Consider the following 13213-nt stretch of genomic DNA (forward strand, 5'->3'; position numbering starts at 1 on the left):
TCCTGCAGAGCAAAATGGATTAGAGTCGTAAGTTGTACTGCCTACTTTATATGTTTACTTATTTTATTTTTTAACATTGTATCTTGGGTTTTATTTCACTTTAGCACAGAAAGAGCTACCGTTTTCTTTTTTTTTTTTTTTTAATTTTTCTTTGTATTAAGTTTTTGAAGAGAAAATACTTATATCTAATACAAAATTCAAAAGATACCAAGTGGTTTAAACACATTGACTACCAACCCCTCCCCAGCGCCCAGCACTACTTCTCTAGAGGCAACTACTCCTATAGGGTCTTGTGTAACCTTCCAGAGATATTATGCACATGCGCAAGCAAATATATGTGCCGTATTTCTAAGATATCATCAATTGCAAGATCCACCATTATTGTGTGTTCACTAAGATAAAATTTCAATGAAGTCATGACACCACGCCTCAATGATGGTTCTGCTCAATTCATAAATCAATCGAGTCAGCCCCTTATTGCTTTAAAATTTATTTTATCTATTTCAAAGTACTGGAAAGTTTTTCCTGCCCTTCTATTGCATTACTTGAAATATGGCAGGCAATCCATTTACATGTAGCTGGATGTGAAAATGTAACATGGTTTTATCTACTTTTGGACAACTTCATTTCTTAGGTCTTTTCAAAGACTTAGTCATTGCTTTGAGTTATTGAGATCAAATATACATATAATTGATTGAGGCTGTTCCCCCAGTATATTTTGGTATAAAAAGTAAGGTCGAAATCTCACTATTTTTCTGCTGCTATCTCTAATTAATATAGTTCCCACTACTTCCTTTGTCTTATCTTGGACAACTTCATTCATGTTACTTGTTTGACCTCTACAGACATTTGAGTTCTCAACACCTGGATTATTGGACAAATGGCTAGACAGTGCAATTAGCAATCTCAGTGGCGGCCGTGCATTTGCTGGCAGGGATGGGGTGGTTTCAGCACAGGCAGCAAAGCCCTGTGAAAAAGACTGATGTAGCTGTGTATGCAGGCTCAACTGGGAAGAGCCCTTCAGGAGCCAACTCATAGCTAGAGTTAATGGGGGTGCCTGATCGAGGGGCTTCTGCCCTGTGGCTTGATTCACCACCCTCTTTCTTGCAGGTGAAGTGTCTAGGACACTGGTAGAGGATATAAGAAAAGCAAGGAAGATTTATGTCAATACAAGCAAACTAATAACGAGCAAAGCTAAAATTGAAGCCTGGGAACAGGCTTGTGTGTTTACATAAAACATGTAATAATTTGGTGCAAATTGATATTGTTGTTGTAAGACAGATAGATACATCTGTGACTTTAAACTGTATCTTGCACTTGGTAGATGTTTCTTGGACAAATTTTTGAGGCATGAGTTCTAATCCTTACTCTGTTAAGACACCTCGTATATCCATGAATAAGCGATGTAGTATCTGGGCCTCTGTTAATTAGTCTAGTTCACAAAGTGATGTGACTATAATCTAGATCTATAATCTAGATTATAGACTATAATCTAGATCTAGGTTCTTGAGTTTTTTCACACAATGTATACCTTTGAAATTCCCTTAATTTTGAATAAAATTGCAGAGCATTCACAGACTCCCCAATATTCATCCATTGATTTCTATACGTGACTATCCAGTTCTTGCCTTTATACACATTTTAAGCTTCACTGATTGTCTTTTGTGTCATTGTCACAAAGACAGTATTCAATGGTGGTACACAGCATCTGTGTATTAAAGATATCTTACTATCTCCTATTCCTTGAGAGAGTAATGATAAAACAGCCTCATAGAGGACTGGCATCTGAGACAGAGGCAGAGACCATCCACTTCCACAGTAAACATCCCAGACAATCACTGTCTCAACACCTTTACAGCTGGGCTCTGGACCTGTTTTGTTTCTGCCCTAGATTTAGAATTGGAAATTGGTGACACAAAGGAGCAGGACCACTCACAAACCATTCTGGTGAGGGTGGCCACAGTGACAGTAGCTCCACTCCGTCTCTGGAGGCAGCAGTGGCAGCTGCATCTGTGGCAGTGCCGAAGTCTACATCAGAGATGCCGGCTGTGCAGTCCACGGCCTCTAGGCCAGTGCCAGAGACAGTGGTGTCTTCACACGGCATGTTCACTGTGGCATTTGAGGCATTGTGCTTGGATGATTCCTGGGCCTGACCCAAGATTCTATGAGCTACCTATATCTTTAATAAGTCCCTTTTTTTGACTTAAATTAGTTACAGTTGGATTTTGTTACTTGGAACTAAAATGCTGAGTGACACAAACCTTAACCTTTTTGAATGAGTACAATGACTTAGAAATTATTTTCTGACAGGAGACTTCTGGGAGAATCAGCTATCATGGGGAGAGAAGGTAACAGAATGATGAAATTGCACAACTTATTGCCACTATGGCACTGGACTTCCCTTTAGCACACTCAGCAACTTGTCAAAGTAGCCAAAACATGGGTGAAATTAAATAATGAGAAAACTCTTGGATTATTCCCACAACGTTCTCTCAATTACCTTCAAATAATGCATTTATGTAAGCTTCAGTAGTCACTGAATTTGTTGATAAAACAGTATGCATACAACACACATACATTCCTGAATGCCTACTATGTGTCAGGAATTCTGCTAGAGGCTGGGACAGATTCATAGAAAAAAGAAGTAGGTTTTGCCTTTGAGATAAGCAGGAAATGTCAACATAACTTTACAAGTGCCATAAGAGTGTTACAGGAAGGAAACATAGCCGAGCCTATTTTGGGCAGTAAAAGAAAAAGTGTAACGTCATTTGGATTGAGCCCTTTTCAATAGACTAAGGTGTGGTCAGGTTGTGTCTTTGAGAGTACGTGAGGTTTCCAAGGCAATAAACAGTGGGAAATGTAGTTTTACCTTTGTGATTCTGAAAAGCCACTGTAACTCTCATGCAAACCTTTCTTAGTGTTCTCTAAGTTTTCCTATTCTGAAGGAACTGAAGAATTTTGTTTAGGCCCTAGTAAGTCTAAATCCAGTTAGATTTGATTGTTGTCCCCCTCCCTAAGAGTTGGCATGAGTCCCACCAATTTAGAAATTTTCAGCCTGCTTTTTGCTTTGTGTATCCTTGCCTGCGAACAGAGCCCAGGGTGAGAACTTAGCTGGAAAACAAGGGTTCGTTCAGGTCTGACGAGAGCAGTTGGACAGACTCCAGAGAGGCTACTACTGATGGGACAGAAGGTGCCCTGTAACAGGAGCCTGACTCAAGGCTTGCCATTAGAGGGGCCTAGTGGTTTAGGGAGACTGTGTCAGGGAAGAGGAGGCAGTTCATCAAGCACTTGTGCCACCAGGGCCACATAAACTAGGAGGCAGGCATTTGCCGTAACAAGGTGCAATGTTTATAGTCATATTTCTGACCGTAATCATATTGAAAGCTTTTCCTTGTGGAGAAAACAGAAAACTTCTTTGGCCGCAGTCCTCGTCTACATTTCCTCTACCAAATATTGCTTCGGTCTTTAAGGAACCATTTTACTCTACTGTGAAAAAAATACGCCAAGAAAGTAAAAGAAACTCTTGTGATCAAAACTTGAAACAAAAGATTCTGTGGCTGAGAGAGCTAAGAAGAAAAAAAAACGACTGTTCTGGAAGTTCCATTTAAGATCAGTGTTTGGAATGGAGTGTACATTTTTTCACAGCAGCCTGGTGATTGGGTTCCCAGATGAGCCCACAAAGGACTACTCAACTCACAGTGTTCCCGTAAAGTTAATCATGTTGTCTTAGCCCTGTATAATATTTGCTTTTTTAAAAAAAACTGTATATGTTCATTGTCTACCATACAAGCTCACTGGAGGAAACTTTAAAAATAGAGAAAAGAATATAGAAAAAAATAAAACTCCCAAAATTTAGCACCCAAAGATAACCATTTGAATACATTTTATTCTAGTCATCTAAAAATTTTTAACAGATTTATTGAGGTATGATTGACATACAATGAACTGCGATATTTAAAATGTATAATTTGATATATTTGACATATGTGTATACCTGTGAAACCCTCACCACAACCATTATAATAAACATATCCATCACCTATTCACCAACAATCCTCACGCCCCATTGTAATTCCTTCCTTTGGCCCCCACTCCTAGGCAAATACCAATCTGCTTTCTGCAACTATAGATTAAATTACATTTTCTATAATTTTATAGACACTCATGAGAAGGTGCAAGGAGTACCCCTCACTCAAGAGAAGGCAAGGTTGCTCATTTGAACCTGAGCGAGGATGGAGCAGTTGTGCACCCTCCCAGAAGAGCCAGGATCCAGAACTCTCAGCTCGTTTAACTCCTGGAAGTGGACAGAATCATGGTTAAGAGTATGGATGCTGGTGCCACACAGGCCAAGTTCGAATTCCACCACTGCCTCTTACTAGCAACTTTCTCAACTTTTCTGTGCCTCAGTTTCTTCATCTGCATAGAGAATAATAAGAGTGCTTATCTTATAGGGTTTTATAAGGGCTTAATGAATTAGTTATATTCCACATAGCACCATTTGGATCAATGACAGACACATGTATATGATGGGACCATAAGATTATAGTGGAGCTGAAAAGTTCCTATAACCTAGTGACATCATAGCCATTGTAATGTCATAGCACAATAGTTATACGTTTGTGATGATGCTAGTGAAAACAAATATATTATGCTGCCAGTTGTGTAAAAGTATAGCAATACAATTGTATACAGTACATAATGCTTTATAATAATAAGTGACTATGTTACTAGTTTATGTACTTACTATACTGTTTTTTATCATTATTTTGGAGTGTACTATTACTACTAAAAAAAAAGAGTTTGCTGTAAAACAGTATGCTGTATTATGCCAAGAGCAGCCTCATATATCTCATTTTTACTCTCTCTTGATTGCATCATTTTCTCTTGTGCTCAATTTAGTCACGCACTGTTTTATGAATTTAGTGTAGCCTAAGTGCACAGAGTTCACAGAGTCCCCAGTCGTGTACGGTGATGTCCTGAGCCTTCACATTTACTACTCATTCACTGACTCACCCAGAGCAACTTCTGGTCCTGTAAACTCCATTCACAGTAGGTGCCCTATACAGGTGTATCATTTTTTTTATTTTTTATGCCACATATTAACTGTACCTTTTCTACATTTAGATATGATTAGATACACAAATACTTAACATTGTGTTAGAATTGCCAACAGTGTTCAGTACAGTAACATGCTGTACAGGTTTATAGCCTGGGAGCAACAGGCTCCATGTAGTCCAGGCGTGTAGTAGGCTGTGTCATTTAGTTTCTGTAAGTGCGCTCTATGGTGTTAGCACAATGACGAAATCACCTAACAACAAACGCATTTCTCAGAACATATCCTGTTGTTACAGTGCATTACTGTATTTTATTTAAAACATTTAGAACAGTGCCTAGCACATGAAAAGTGATTAAATTAATAGCTATTGTTATTATAATTATGATCTGTGCATCACAAGCTAAGCAGGGCAGAGATGGTATGTATGAAGGAATTATTTCGGGTCAGAAAAGCTATTTTTTTTAAAGATACTTTAAGTTCCAAAAAACAAAATGTTAAAAGGAAGATTTATTATCTCAAAAACAAGAAGTCCAGAGTAAGATAGCTTTAGCGGCTCAAGAACGTCACCAAAACGTCCAAACCTGTAAAGAATTTTTATGAGTTTATTTGTCCAGTGTGGCCAAAAACTGGCAACAATTGCCGGGAAGCAAAATCTCAACAGATTGAGAAAATATCCCAGAAACTGAAAGTATTGCCACTTATTTTATACATTAGTATCAAAGGAGGAGATGTAAGGAGGGTCATATGAAATCCATCGGTGGTATCTTAACGGTGTGAGAGAAAAGCAGGGAAATCTCTGAGACTGGATAAAAAGTAAAACAGAGAAATACATACTTCTCTTACATTGGTGGGTACAGGATAATTAATAATTAACATTTACAGCACATAGAGATGGTATCCTGGGAACGAAATAACCACGAGGGGTTCTGTGGTCTGGTGCAGTGGTTGTGCCCTGAGGGGTCTGAAAAAGATTTGACATTTCAAAGATATGTTCTCTTAGATGCAAAACGGTGATAGATGGGCTCACTTAGGGTAAAAATTGACCTTTGCCAAGTAAGTTACAGGCCCAGAACTTGACCACCTACCACAGCCCACTTTCAGTTAAGAACTTTTGTGTTCTGACCATCCCACATGATTACTTTTGGTCTCTGAGTTTGTAGGGATTCCCTGAGCTTGTCAGGGTTAGTATGTGACCCTTTTTTCATCCACAAAGGACTCAACTCATTTTCATATTTCTTTTCTGCTATGTTCAGTAGAAAGCCTTTTTCCTGGGGCTTGTCTTCTCATTTTCAAGACGGATATAGCAGCTGTCAACATCACAGCATCTAGACAACATACAAGGGCGTTAAGAAGCACTTTTATTTCTCAGTGTATTATTTAAAGATAGAAGTTAACTTTCCCCCAGATGTCTCTCCCCCAACTTATGGTTCATTCTCATTGGATAAATTTGTTTCACATGTCTATGCCTAAACCAATCACTATAAAGGGAATGGAACTCTCAAGATTAGTTAGACCAATCATGACTCACGGCTAGGGAATGGAGATAGAGCCCACCTTCTCTGGAGCACTTGGCTGAATCGGATGGACATACCCAAACAAAGTCAGGGTTTAGTTAGGAAGGAGAAAGGAAGAAATGGCTGATAGGCAGGCAACCAAGAGTGACTGTTACAATGGCCTTCCCAGCACCCTGCAAAATCACACAGCCCTTAGCCTATGCATGAAACTGATCTTAGGTTCAGAATGGCCACAATGGACATTTAGAATTCGTGGGGGAGGAATATACATTTCTTCTCACCTCATTGGGGATATAGAGACAAAAATAGATTTTACGCTCCTGGGACACACACACACACACACACACACACACACACACACACTACTCACACACACACACACACACACACACACACAATTTGGGGAGTGTTTGTTGGCTCAGAGGAGTGTGAGGAATGGAAAGCAGTGAGGAGAGGAAGGGGAGAGGAAGGGGGAGGCTAGTGCTGAATAAATTGGCGTGTCAACAAAGGATGGAGAGGAGAACATTAGCAAGAAAGAAAAAGGATGGGAGCTGGAGAGCCCCCAAGCACAGAAGCTGGGGAAATGAAGGGACAAATTCAGGAAGGAATGTTATTTACACTGTGTGCACATCTGAGGAGTGAGAAACCAAAAGAGCCGCACAAAAGGCTAAACGAGAGAGGGGAGCCTGGGAGCAGGAGTTAGGAGGAGGGTGCTTTCAGAACAAGTGTCAAACGGTGTTACAGTTTCAGTAGCAGTGACCCAGCACCGATTCTATTTTTCCTTAACATGACATCTCTGCTGCTCTAAAATTACATGACTATAAAACTGCTATTTCCATAAGGCAGGCAGAAGGCATGGAAAGGAATCAAACCAAGCAGATGCTAGAAGCTGGGACCGGATGGCAGCCCTTGGCCAGAGACACACAGGGACACCCGTGTGAACAGTCCCTGATGGGAAGGGGATTTGGAGCTCTACGTCTGGGAGATCTGTTTACTTTTTCATGCCCAGATCTTCTGGGGGCCCTTTTGGCAGTGTTTTCTAGGTCCCAGACCTCACTCTTGGTATCCCATGGCACAAAGGGGCAGGAGGTTTTGAAATGTCTGGAACCTCTTTGACCCCGATTTAGAGGCTGTATTCTCTGATGAACACTTTTGATAATTGGATCCATAGATGGTAAACTCAACCCTTCCGGGTACTGACGTTGTGAGAATAAAGAGAATAAGAACACAGAGAATTTCCTGGAATTATTCTTGGAGAAAGCATGGCATTTGTTTAGAAGGAATATTTTACTAAGTCACTTAAGATGAACAAGTGTGATCCTAAAACCACCCTCAAGTCACAGACGATGCTCTACAAGCTGCGAGGCAAGGGACGGAGGAGCCATTTTTGTTGCTTCTAACAAGAGCTAGACTAGTTGAAACCCCCTGCATGCCAGTTAGAAGTTATCCATCTGTCTCTTTTCATTTTCCTAATCAATTTGAGTTTTTTTCTTGTCTTTCTAGACACATTCCATAGTGGAGTCCCCAGCAGATGTTTTAGGTCTCCAGATGTTGCCAGCACACAGATTCACGCACAAGGACTCCGTGCTCATTCCATTTCATGGGTAGAAGGAGACAGTGAAATGTTCCACTCTGCCAATGTACACTCCTACCATCCCCAAATGTTTAGTAAAAATCTACCAAGGCTCACGAATCATTTGGCATGGGTGGTTTTTTTTTCTAAAAACTGGAGCACAGGCTGCATCTTGCTCCTGAGATAAAATAAGGGTGAAACTGTTAGCACGTGTGGCTGTGAGAGTCAGAAGGACACCTCTGCTGACATCTGGGGTCACTTGGGCAAAACACCTTATCAGTATCTGGGCAGGTGGAGTCTGGGCAACAAATAATCAATCAATCAGTTGAAAAAAAAAACAAACAACAAGAATTTATTAAGTTATTGCTTTGTACTAGACAAGTATGACAGCACATGTGACAGATACACGCTATGAGAAAGGCATGGCCTTCAAGAAATTTAAGATCTAACCTGGGGACCCAACTCAAGCCCCCCAAAAGATTAAAATGTACTATGACTATGACAAATGACTATGATTACTATAGAGATCAGAAAATAGGGGACCTCATAGAGTTGGAAATGGAGTTTTATGAAGAAGGATGGGTTGAAAGCAGAGAGGCACAACCTAGCCAGAGAGGAAGATTGGTAGGGGAGCACGCCAGGCAAGGGACCAACCAAGGCAATGACCAGGAGGCAGGGATAAGCGTGGCAGACATGAGGGACACGCGGTCCTGCTGGCATGAAACTGGGCAGACTCTTAACCTGGATGGGAGGGAAAAGGGACCGTCAGAGCCAAAACAGTCTCTGTAACTCAGAGGGAGGACTTTCGCATAAGCAAACATGATTACAAACTAGACAGGGTGACTTTTTGGAGCAGGAGGGTTAAAAGGAGGTCCTTTCTGTGATTTATAACACTGTGTGACCCTAGACAGCAGCCCCTCCAGCCCCCACAGTGCCGCTTCAGAAAGCAGAAATATGTTTCTTCATAAAAGTGTTATTTTACTTTCATGTAAAAGTTAGAAAACTTAAGTCTGGACAGAAAGGATAATTTCTCATAGGGACTTCTGGTTTCTCCTCACAGCTTCCAGAGGCGCCCGTCCCTGAGACCAGTCTGCAGCCCGTTGTTATTCAGCCTCTGCCTCAGGACGAGGAAATTACTGATTCCAGTCTCACACAAGGAATTAAACTAGAAACAATACAGTATTTTACAATCCAGTACAAGCTGCATTTATTCAGAGCTTTTCATGCATGGCATCTTAAAGCTCTTTATGACCTTTTTTTAAAAGGGGAAAATAAAAAAAGAATTTAAAAGAGAAAACCTTCTAAAACCCAAACCCCCACTGAACTAAATGAGCCATTGAGAGTGAAAAGGACTTAACAGTGGCCTTCAGAATGGGAACAGAAGTCCCACTTGGATGGAACAAGAACAACAGAATCAAAGGAAATCACAGCTCAGAGAGGGCTGCACAGGGCCTGAAATGTACGCCTTGGTCCTTGGGTGCTGACAGGCAATGCCATCTGGACCTGGCGTGATGTGCTTTGGACAGTGGTCAGGAGATGAGGTTCTGGCTCCCACGTGACTGCAGGCAGGATCAGAAAGCCACCTCTCAGCCCTCACAATGGTCGGTATCAGCCTCAATGTTTGCTCTACCCATTCAAGAGTCACCCTCCCCAGTGGTCACTGCATAGGAAGTGGCTCTGTTTATGTGCCTTTGGACTCTATCCGAACCACATCTCCCCAGACCCTCATGCTGAGTCTCTGCACAACTCTGGAGATGCCTGCTCTTCTTGGAGGTCCCTTATGCTTTGAGAATCCTCCCCACACCTTCTTTTGCTCCTTCTCACACTGCCCTCCCGCCCACCACCACCTCCCTAGCTGTGCCCCTGAGTCCTGTTTCCTGCACAGCCAGCTCTCTGCTTGGCCTGATATAATCAATTCATTTTTTTAGAAATGTTACCGGAAAAGAATCATGTAACATATGTACTAAAAATATATATATTCATGTGTTAAAGAGATCCCCAGTGTTGTAACCAGAGAAGGGACCTGGAATTTCCACAGAGGCAGAAGATGCTCAAATTAAAGGTTGCCAACTGCACATGCCCAGGGTTGCCTCAGCGCACAAGGGAATTTCTTCATGAACATGGGAAATGTAAGTAACTCGCCTTGGGCTGCTGACAGAGTCAAACCATTGGCCTCATTAGTCAGTCCCTCGGCAACTCAGTTGCTTTAAATTGACAACTTTAGGTTATGATTTTTTTTTTCTTTTAATTTCCTGCTACTGAATAGGAACAAAGTTCTAGAACAAGATGAGATCAACTTTTTTTTTTTTTAAATCAAAGAAATTATTCTTTTTTTTTTTTTTTTTTGGTAAAGTTTATGATGTATAGATTTTGACTACACTATTACACTTACCTTCCAAAGATTTTTGTGGAGAGTAACAAGATCCGAGAGCATAGTATCTGGCACATAGTAGGTGTTCAACAACTGCTGACTCCTACACTCCTCCTCTTTGGCCTCTCCCTTCCTTCTTCACCACATAAATCCTTTATTCCCATTCTGCACTGGTCCAGTGTTCTTTAACAAGTTGTACCCACAGGTTCAGGGACTCATTCTCCAGAGCCCTGGGAACGGTTAGTGTGAGCAGCAGCATGGAGAGGGGGTAGGCACAGAGGTTAGGAGGCCTTCATCTTGCCTGCCTCTAACCAGCTGTGTGACCTTAGACAAATCATTTCACCTCTCTGCTCATCGGGCTCATGGTCTATAAAATAGCTCTTTGAAATAATATCTAAGGTCCATCATAGGTCTAATGTGCCAGATTTGGGGAGAAGTGACAGGATAATACCATTAAATATGGTCAAATCCTCTGGATTATGACACTGCTGTTTTTTAAACTTTCCAACCCCTCCGATTTTAAACACAAGCATTGTTTCCTCTATCCTGTGAGTACTAAGACACAGATACTGAGATTTGGAAATGAGGCCAAGAGAATGATAGGCAACCAGACTACACTATGAGATTAGTGTGTGATTTGCTGAAATGCATGTCGGTATTAGCCACACATCTAATGTAATAGACACAAGACAGAGGGGATTACTTATTCTATTAGGCTACAGTGCCTGAAACTTACTATTATTTCTAGGGCTGAACGAGTCAGTGACCTTCAGCATCCTTCTGATGACTAACTGTACAGAGGAAATAAAGTAGGAACCAGAGTATGTGGAATGGTGTTGCAGACTCTGCAAATGTCCACCAGCCTGACTTCCAACCGCCTGTGTACACCTCAGATGGAAGGTTCTCTTTGGCCCCCAGAGCCCACTCTGCCTGGGCACACAGCAGGCTAGAGTTGATGCCACCCCTAAAAGCAATGCCTGATAGGAACTGATGAATAATGCCTACCTCGATGCCACCCCTAAAAGCAGTCCTTTGCCAATGCCTGATAGGAACTGATGAATAATGCCTACCTACTCCAGCTCCTTTACCCTCCAAGTGGGTTCACTCTGGGGCCGGAGTCTCTCCCTGGCTCCCAGGATTATGGTCCAGTTGCCCACAGTGGTAAGTTGCTGAGTGAGTCACCCGCTATTAGCTGCTCTCCCTCGCCCGCCCTACTTCCTTACCCTTTTATTGGTATTTCCTGGGATTACTTCGCAAATGAACTATTTTCACTCAAATTGTGTTTCAGAATCTGCTTTTGGGGGGTATCCAAACTAAGAAAAATGGCTCAGCTTCTAAAGATAGAAATTCGTTCTAGAATTCATCTAGGGTTTCATTTAGTATCTCCTTTATTCATTCAATTAATATTTGTTGTGCTCCTTCAGGATCAGGCACTGAGCCCAGTGGTGAAAAGCTGTACATCCACATTCTGTGGAAGACCAGTAGATGGGTACTTGACTGAGAATCTCGCAAGCCAGGTGGAGTTAGCTGTGACGGGATAAGTAATTAAGAGACCACTGAAGTGCCAACCTTTGCTGGACACAGCAAGGTCCAGATGAACTAGCTGGCTGAGTATCTAAAGATGAAAGACCTAGCTCTGAGACGTTTCTAAGCGAACATGCACTGTCTGCCCCAGCCTCAACAACATGAAAGCCTCATTATGTTGTAAGACATGAGAAGGTAGCTTTGGCAAATTTTGCTCAGAGAAATGTGTAGCAGGAATAAAGAACCGTGCTGCATCTTTTGTGTTTGTCCAGGTGTCTGTTCACATCACAGACACTTCTAGGGGCTGACCTGCCACAGGGGCTCATCCGGGCCTTTGAAGCCTGTAGCCGCCTGGCCAATAATGCTGCCCAACAGCCTGGGAAATAAATGTTGCTCTAAGGGTGAGCCCCTTGAGCATGTCACAGAGGTCAGTGTACCCCTGAGGGGCAAAGGGATACATGCAGACATCCCTGTGCCATTTGGAGTCCCCATGAAAACCCAAGAGTTTTAAAAAGAAACATCAAATAAAAGTGACGGGGTTTCAGAGTCGAGAAGCTGAGGACTACAGCAGCTGAATAAATGCTATCAGCATATTCACTTTCCAGAAGGCCCCAGGGGTTGCAACGATTAGGCCCCAACTTCATCACACCCATGTCAGAGGTGCAAGGGGGCCCTTCTCGCCTTTCTTCGGTGACACAGATGCTGACTGACGGCTTATTCATGTTATTAGTGTGGGGAGCTCAGCTTGCCCCAACCTAGTTTAAGAATGTCTTTTCTAGATTTACACAAGCCAAAGCAACGTTCCCAAACCTCAATTTTAATAGACTTCAGGTACCAGAATCATGAGTTGGATTAAAGCTGATGAAGTTTAATATTCAAATCAAATAATAGAAATGTCAATTTAAGCACATTTTTGTAATTCCCTATATATAATAAACAGAGAGAGAGAGCGCGAGCGAGAGAGAGAGCACCAGAGAGCCAGAGAGCCAGAGAATTATATTTTTGTCTGCTTCTTTTCTTAAATGAATCTATTCCACTCCTTTTGATCCTGCCCTAAAGCCAGGCTGTTTTATGATGGTGAAACTGGGGAGGCCCAGGGGAAAGAGGGGAGGACGAAGCAGTAGATTTCCTCCACCGAGCACTGCAGCCACATGGAAGGAAAGGGGAACGGGGGG

General features: G+C 41.9%; 1 long non-coding RNA gene across 1 annotated transcript in view; it reads right to left on the reverse strand.

Moving 5' to 3' along the window:
- Positions 1-5640: 5640 nt before the first annotated feature.
- The window catches only part of LOC112486100, a 26301-nt gene continuing 18728 nt past the window's right edge, over positions 5641-13213 (reverse strand). The window contains exon 2 of the long non-coding RNA XR_003048627.1: positions 5641-6381. This is a non-coding gene — a long non-coding RNA (uncharacterized LOC112486100). The remainder of the gene's footprint in view (positions 6382-13213) is intronic.

Source organism: Pteropus alecto, unplaced genomic scaffold (assembly GCF_000325575.1).
Source record: "Pteropus alecto unplaced genomic scaffold, ASM32557v1 scaffold338, whole genome shotgun sequence".
NCBI lineage: Eukaryota > Metazoa > Chordata > Mammalia > Chiroptera > Pteropodidae > Pteropus > Pteropus alecto.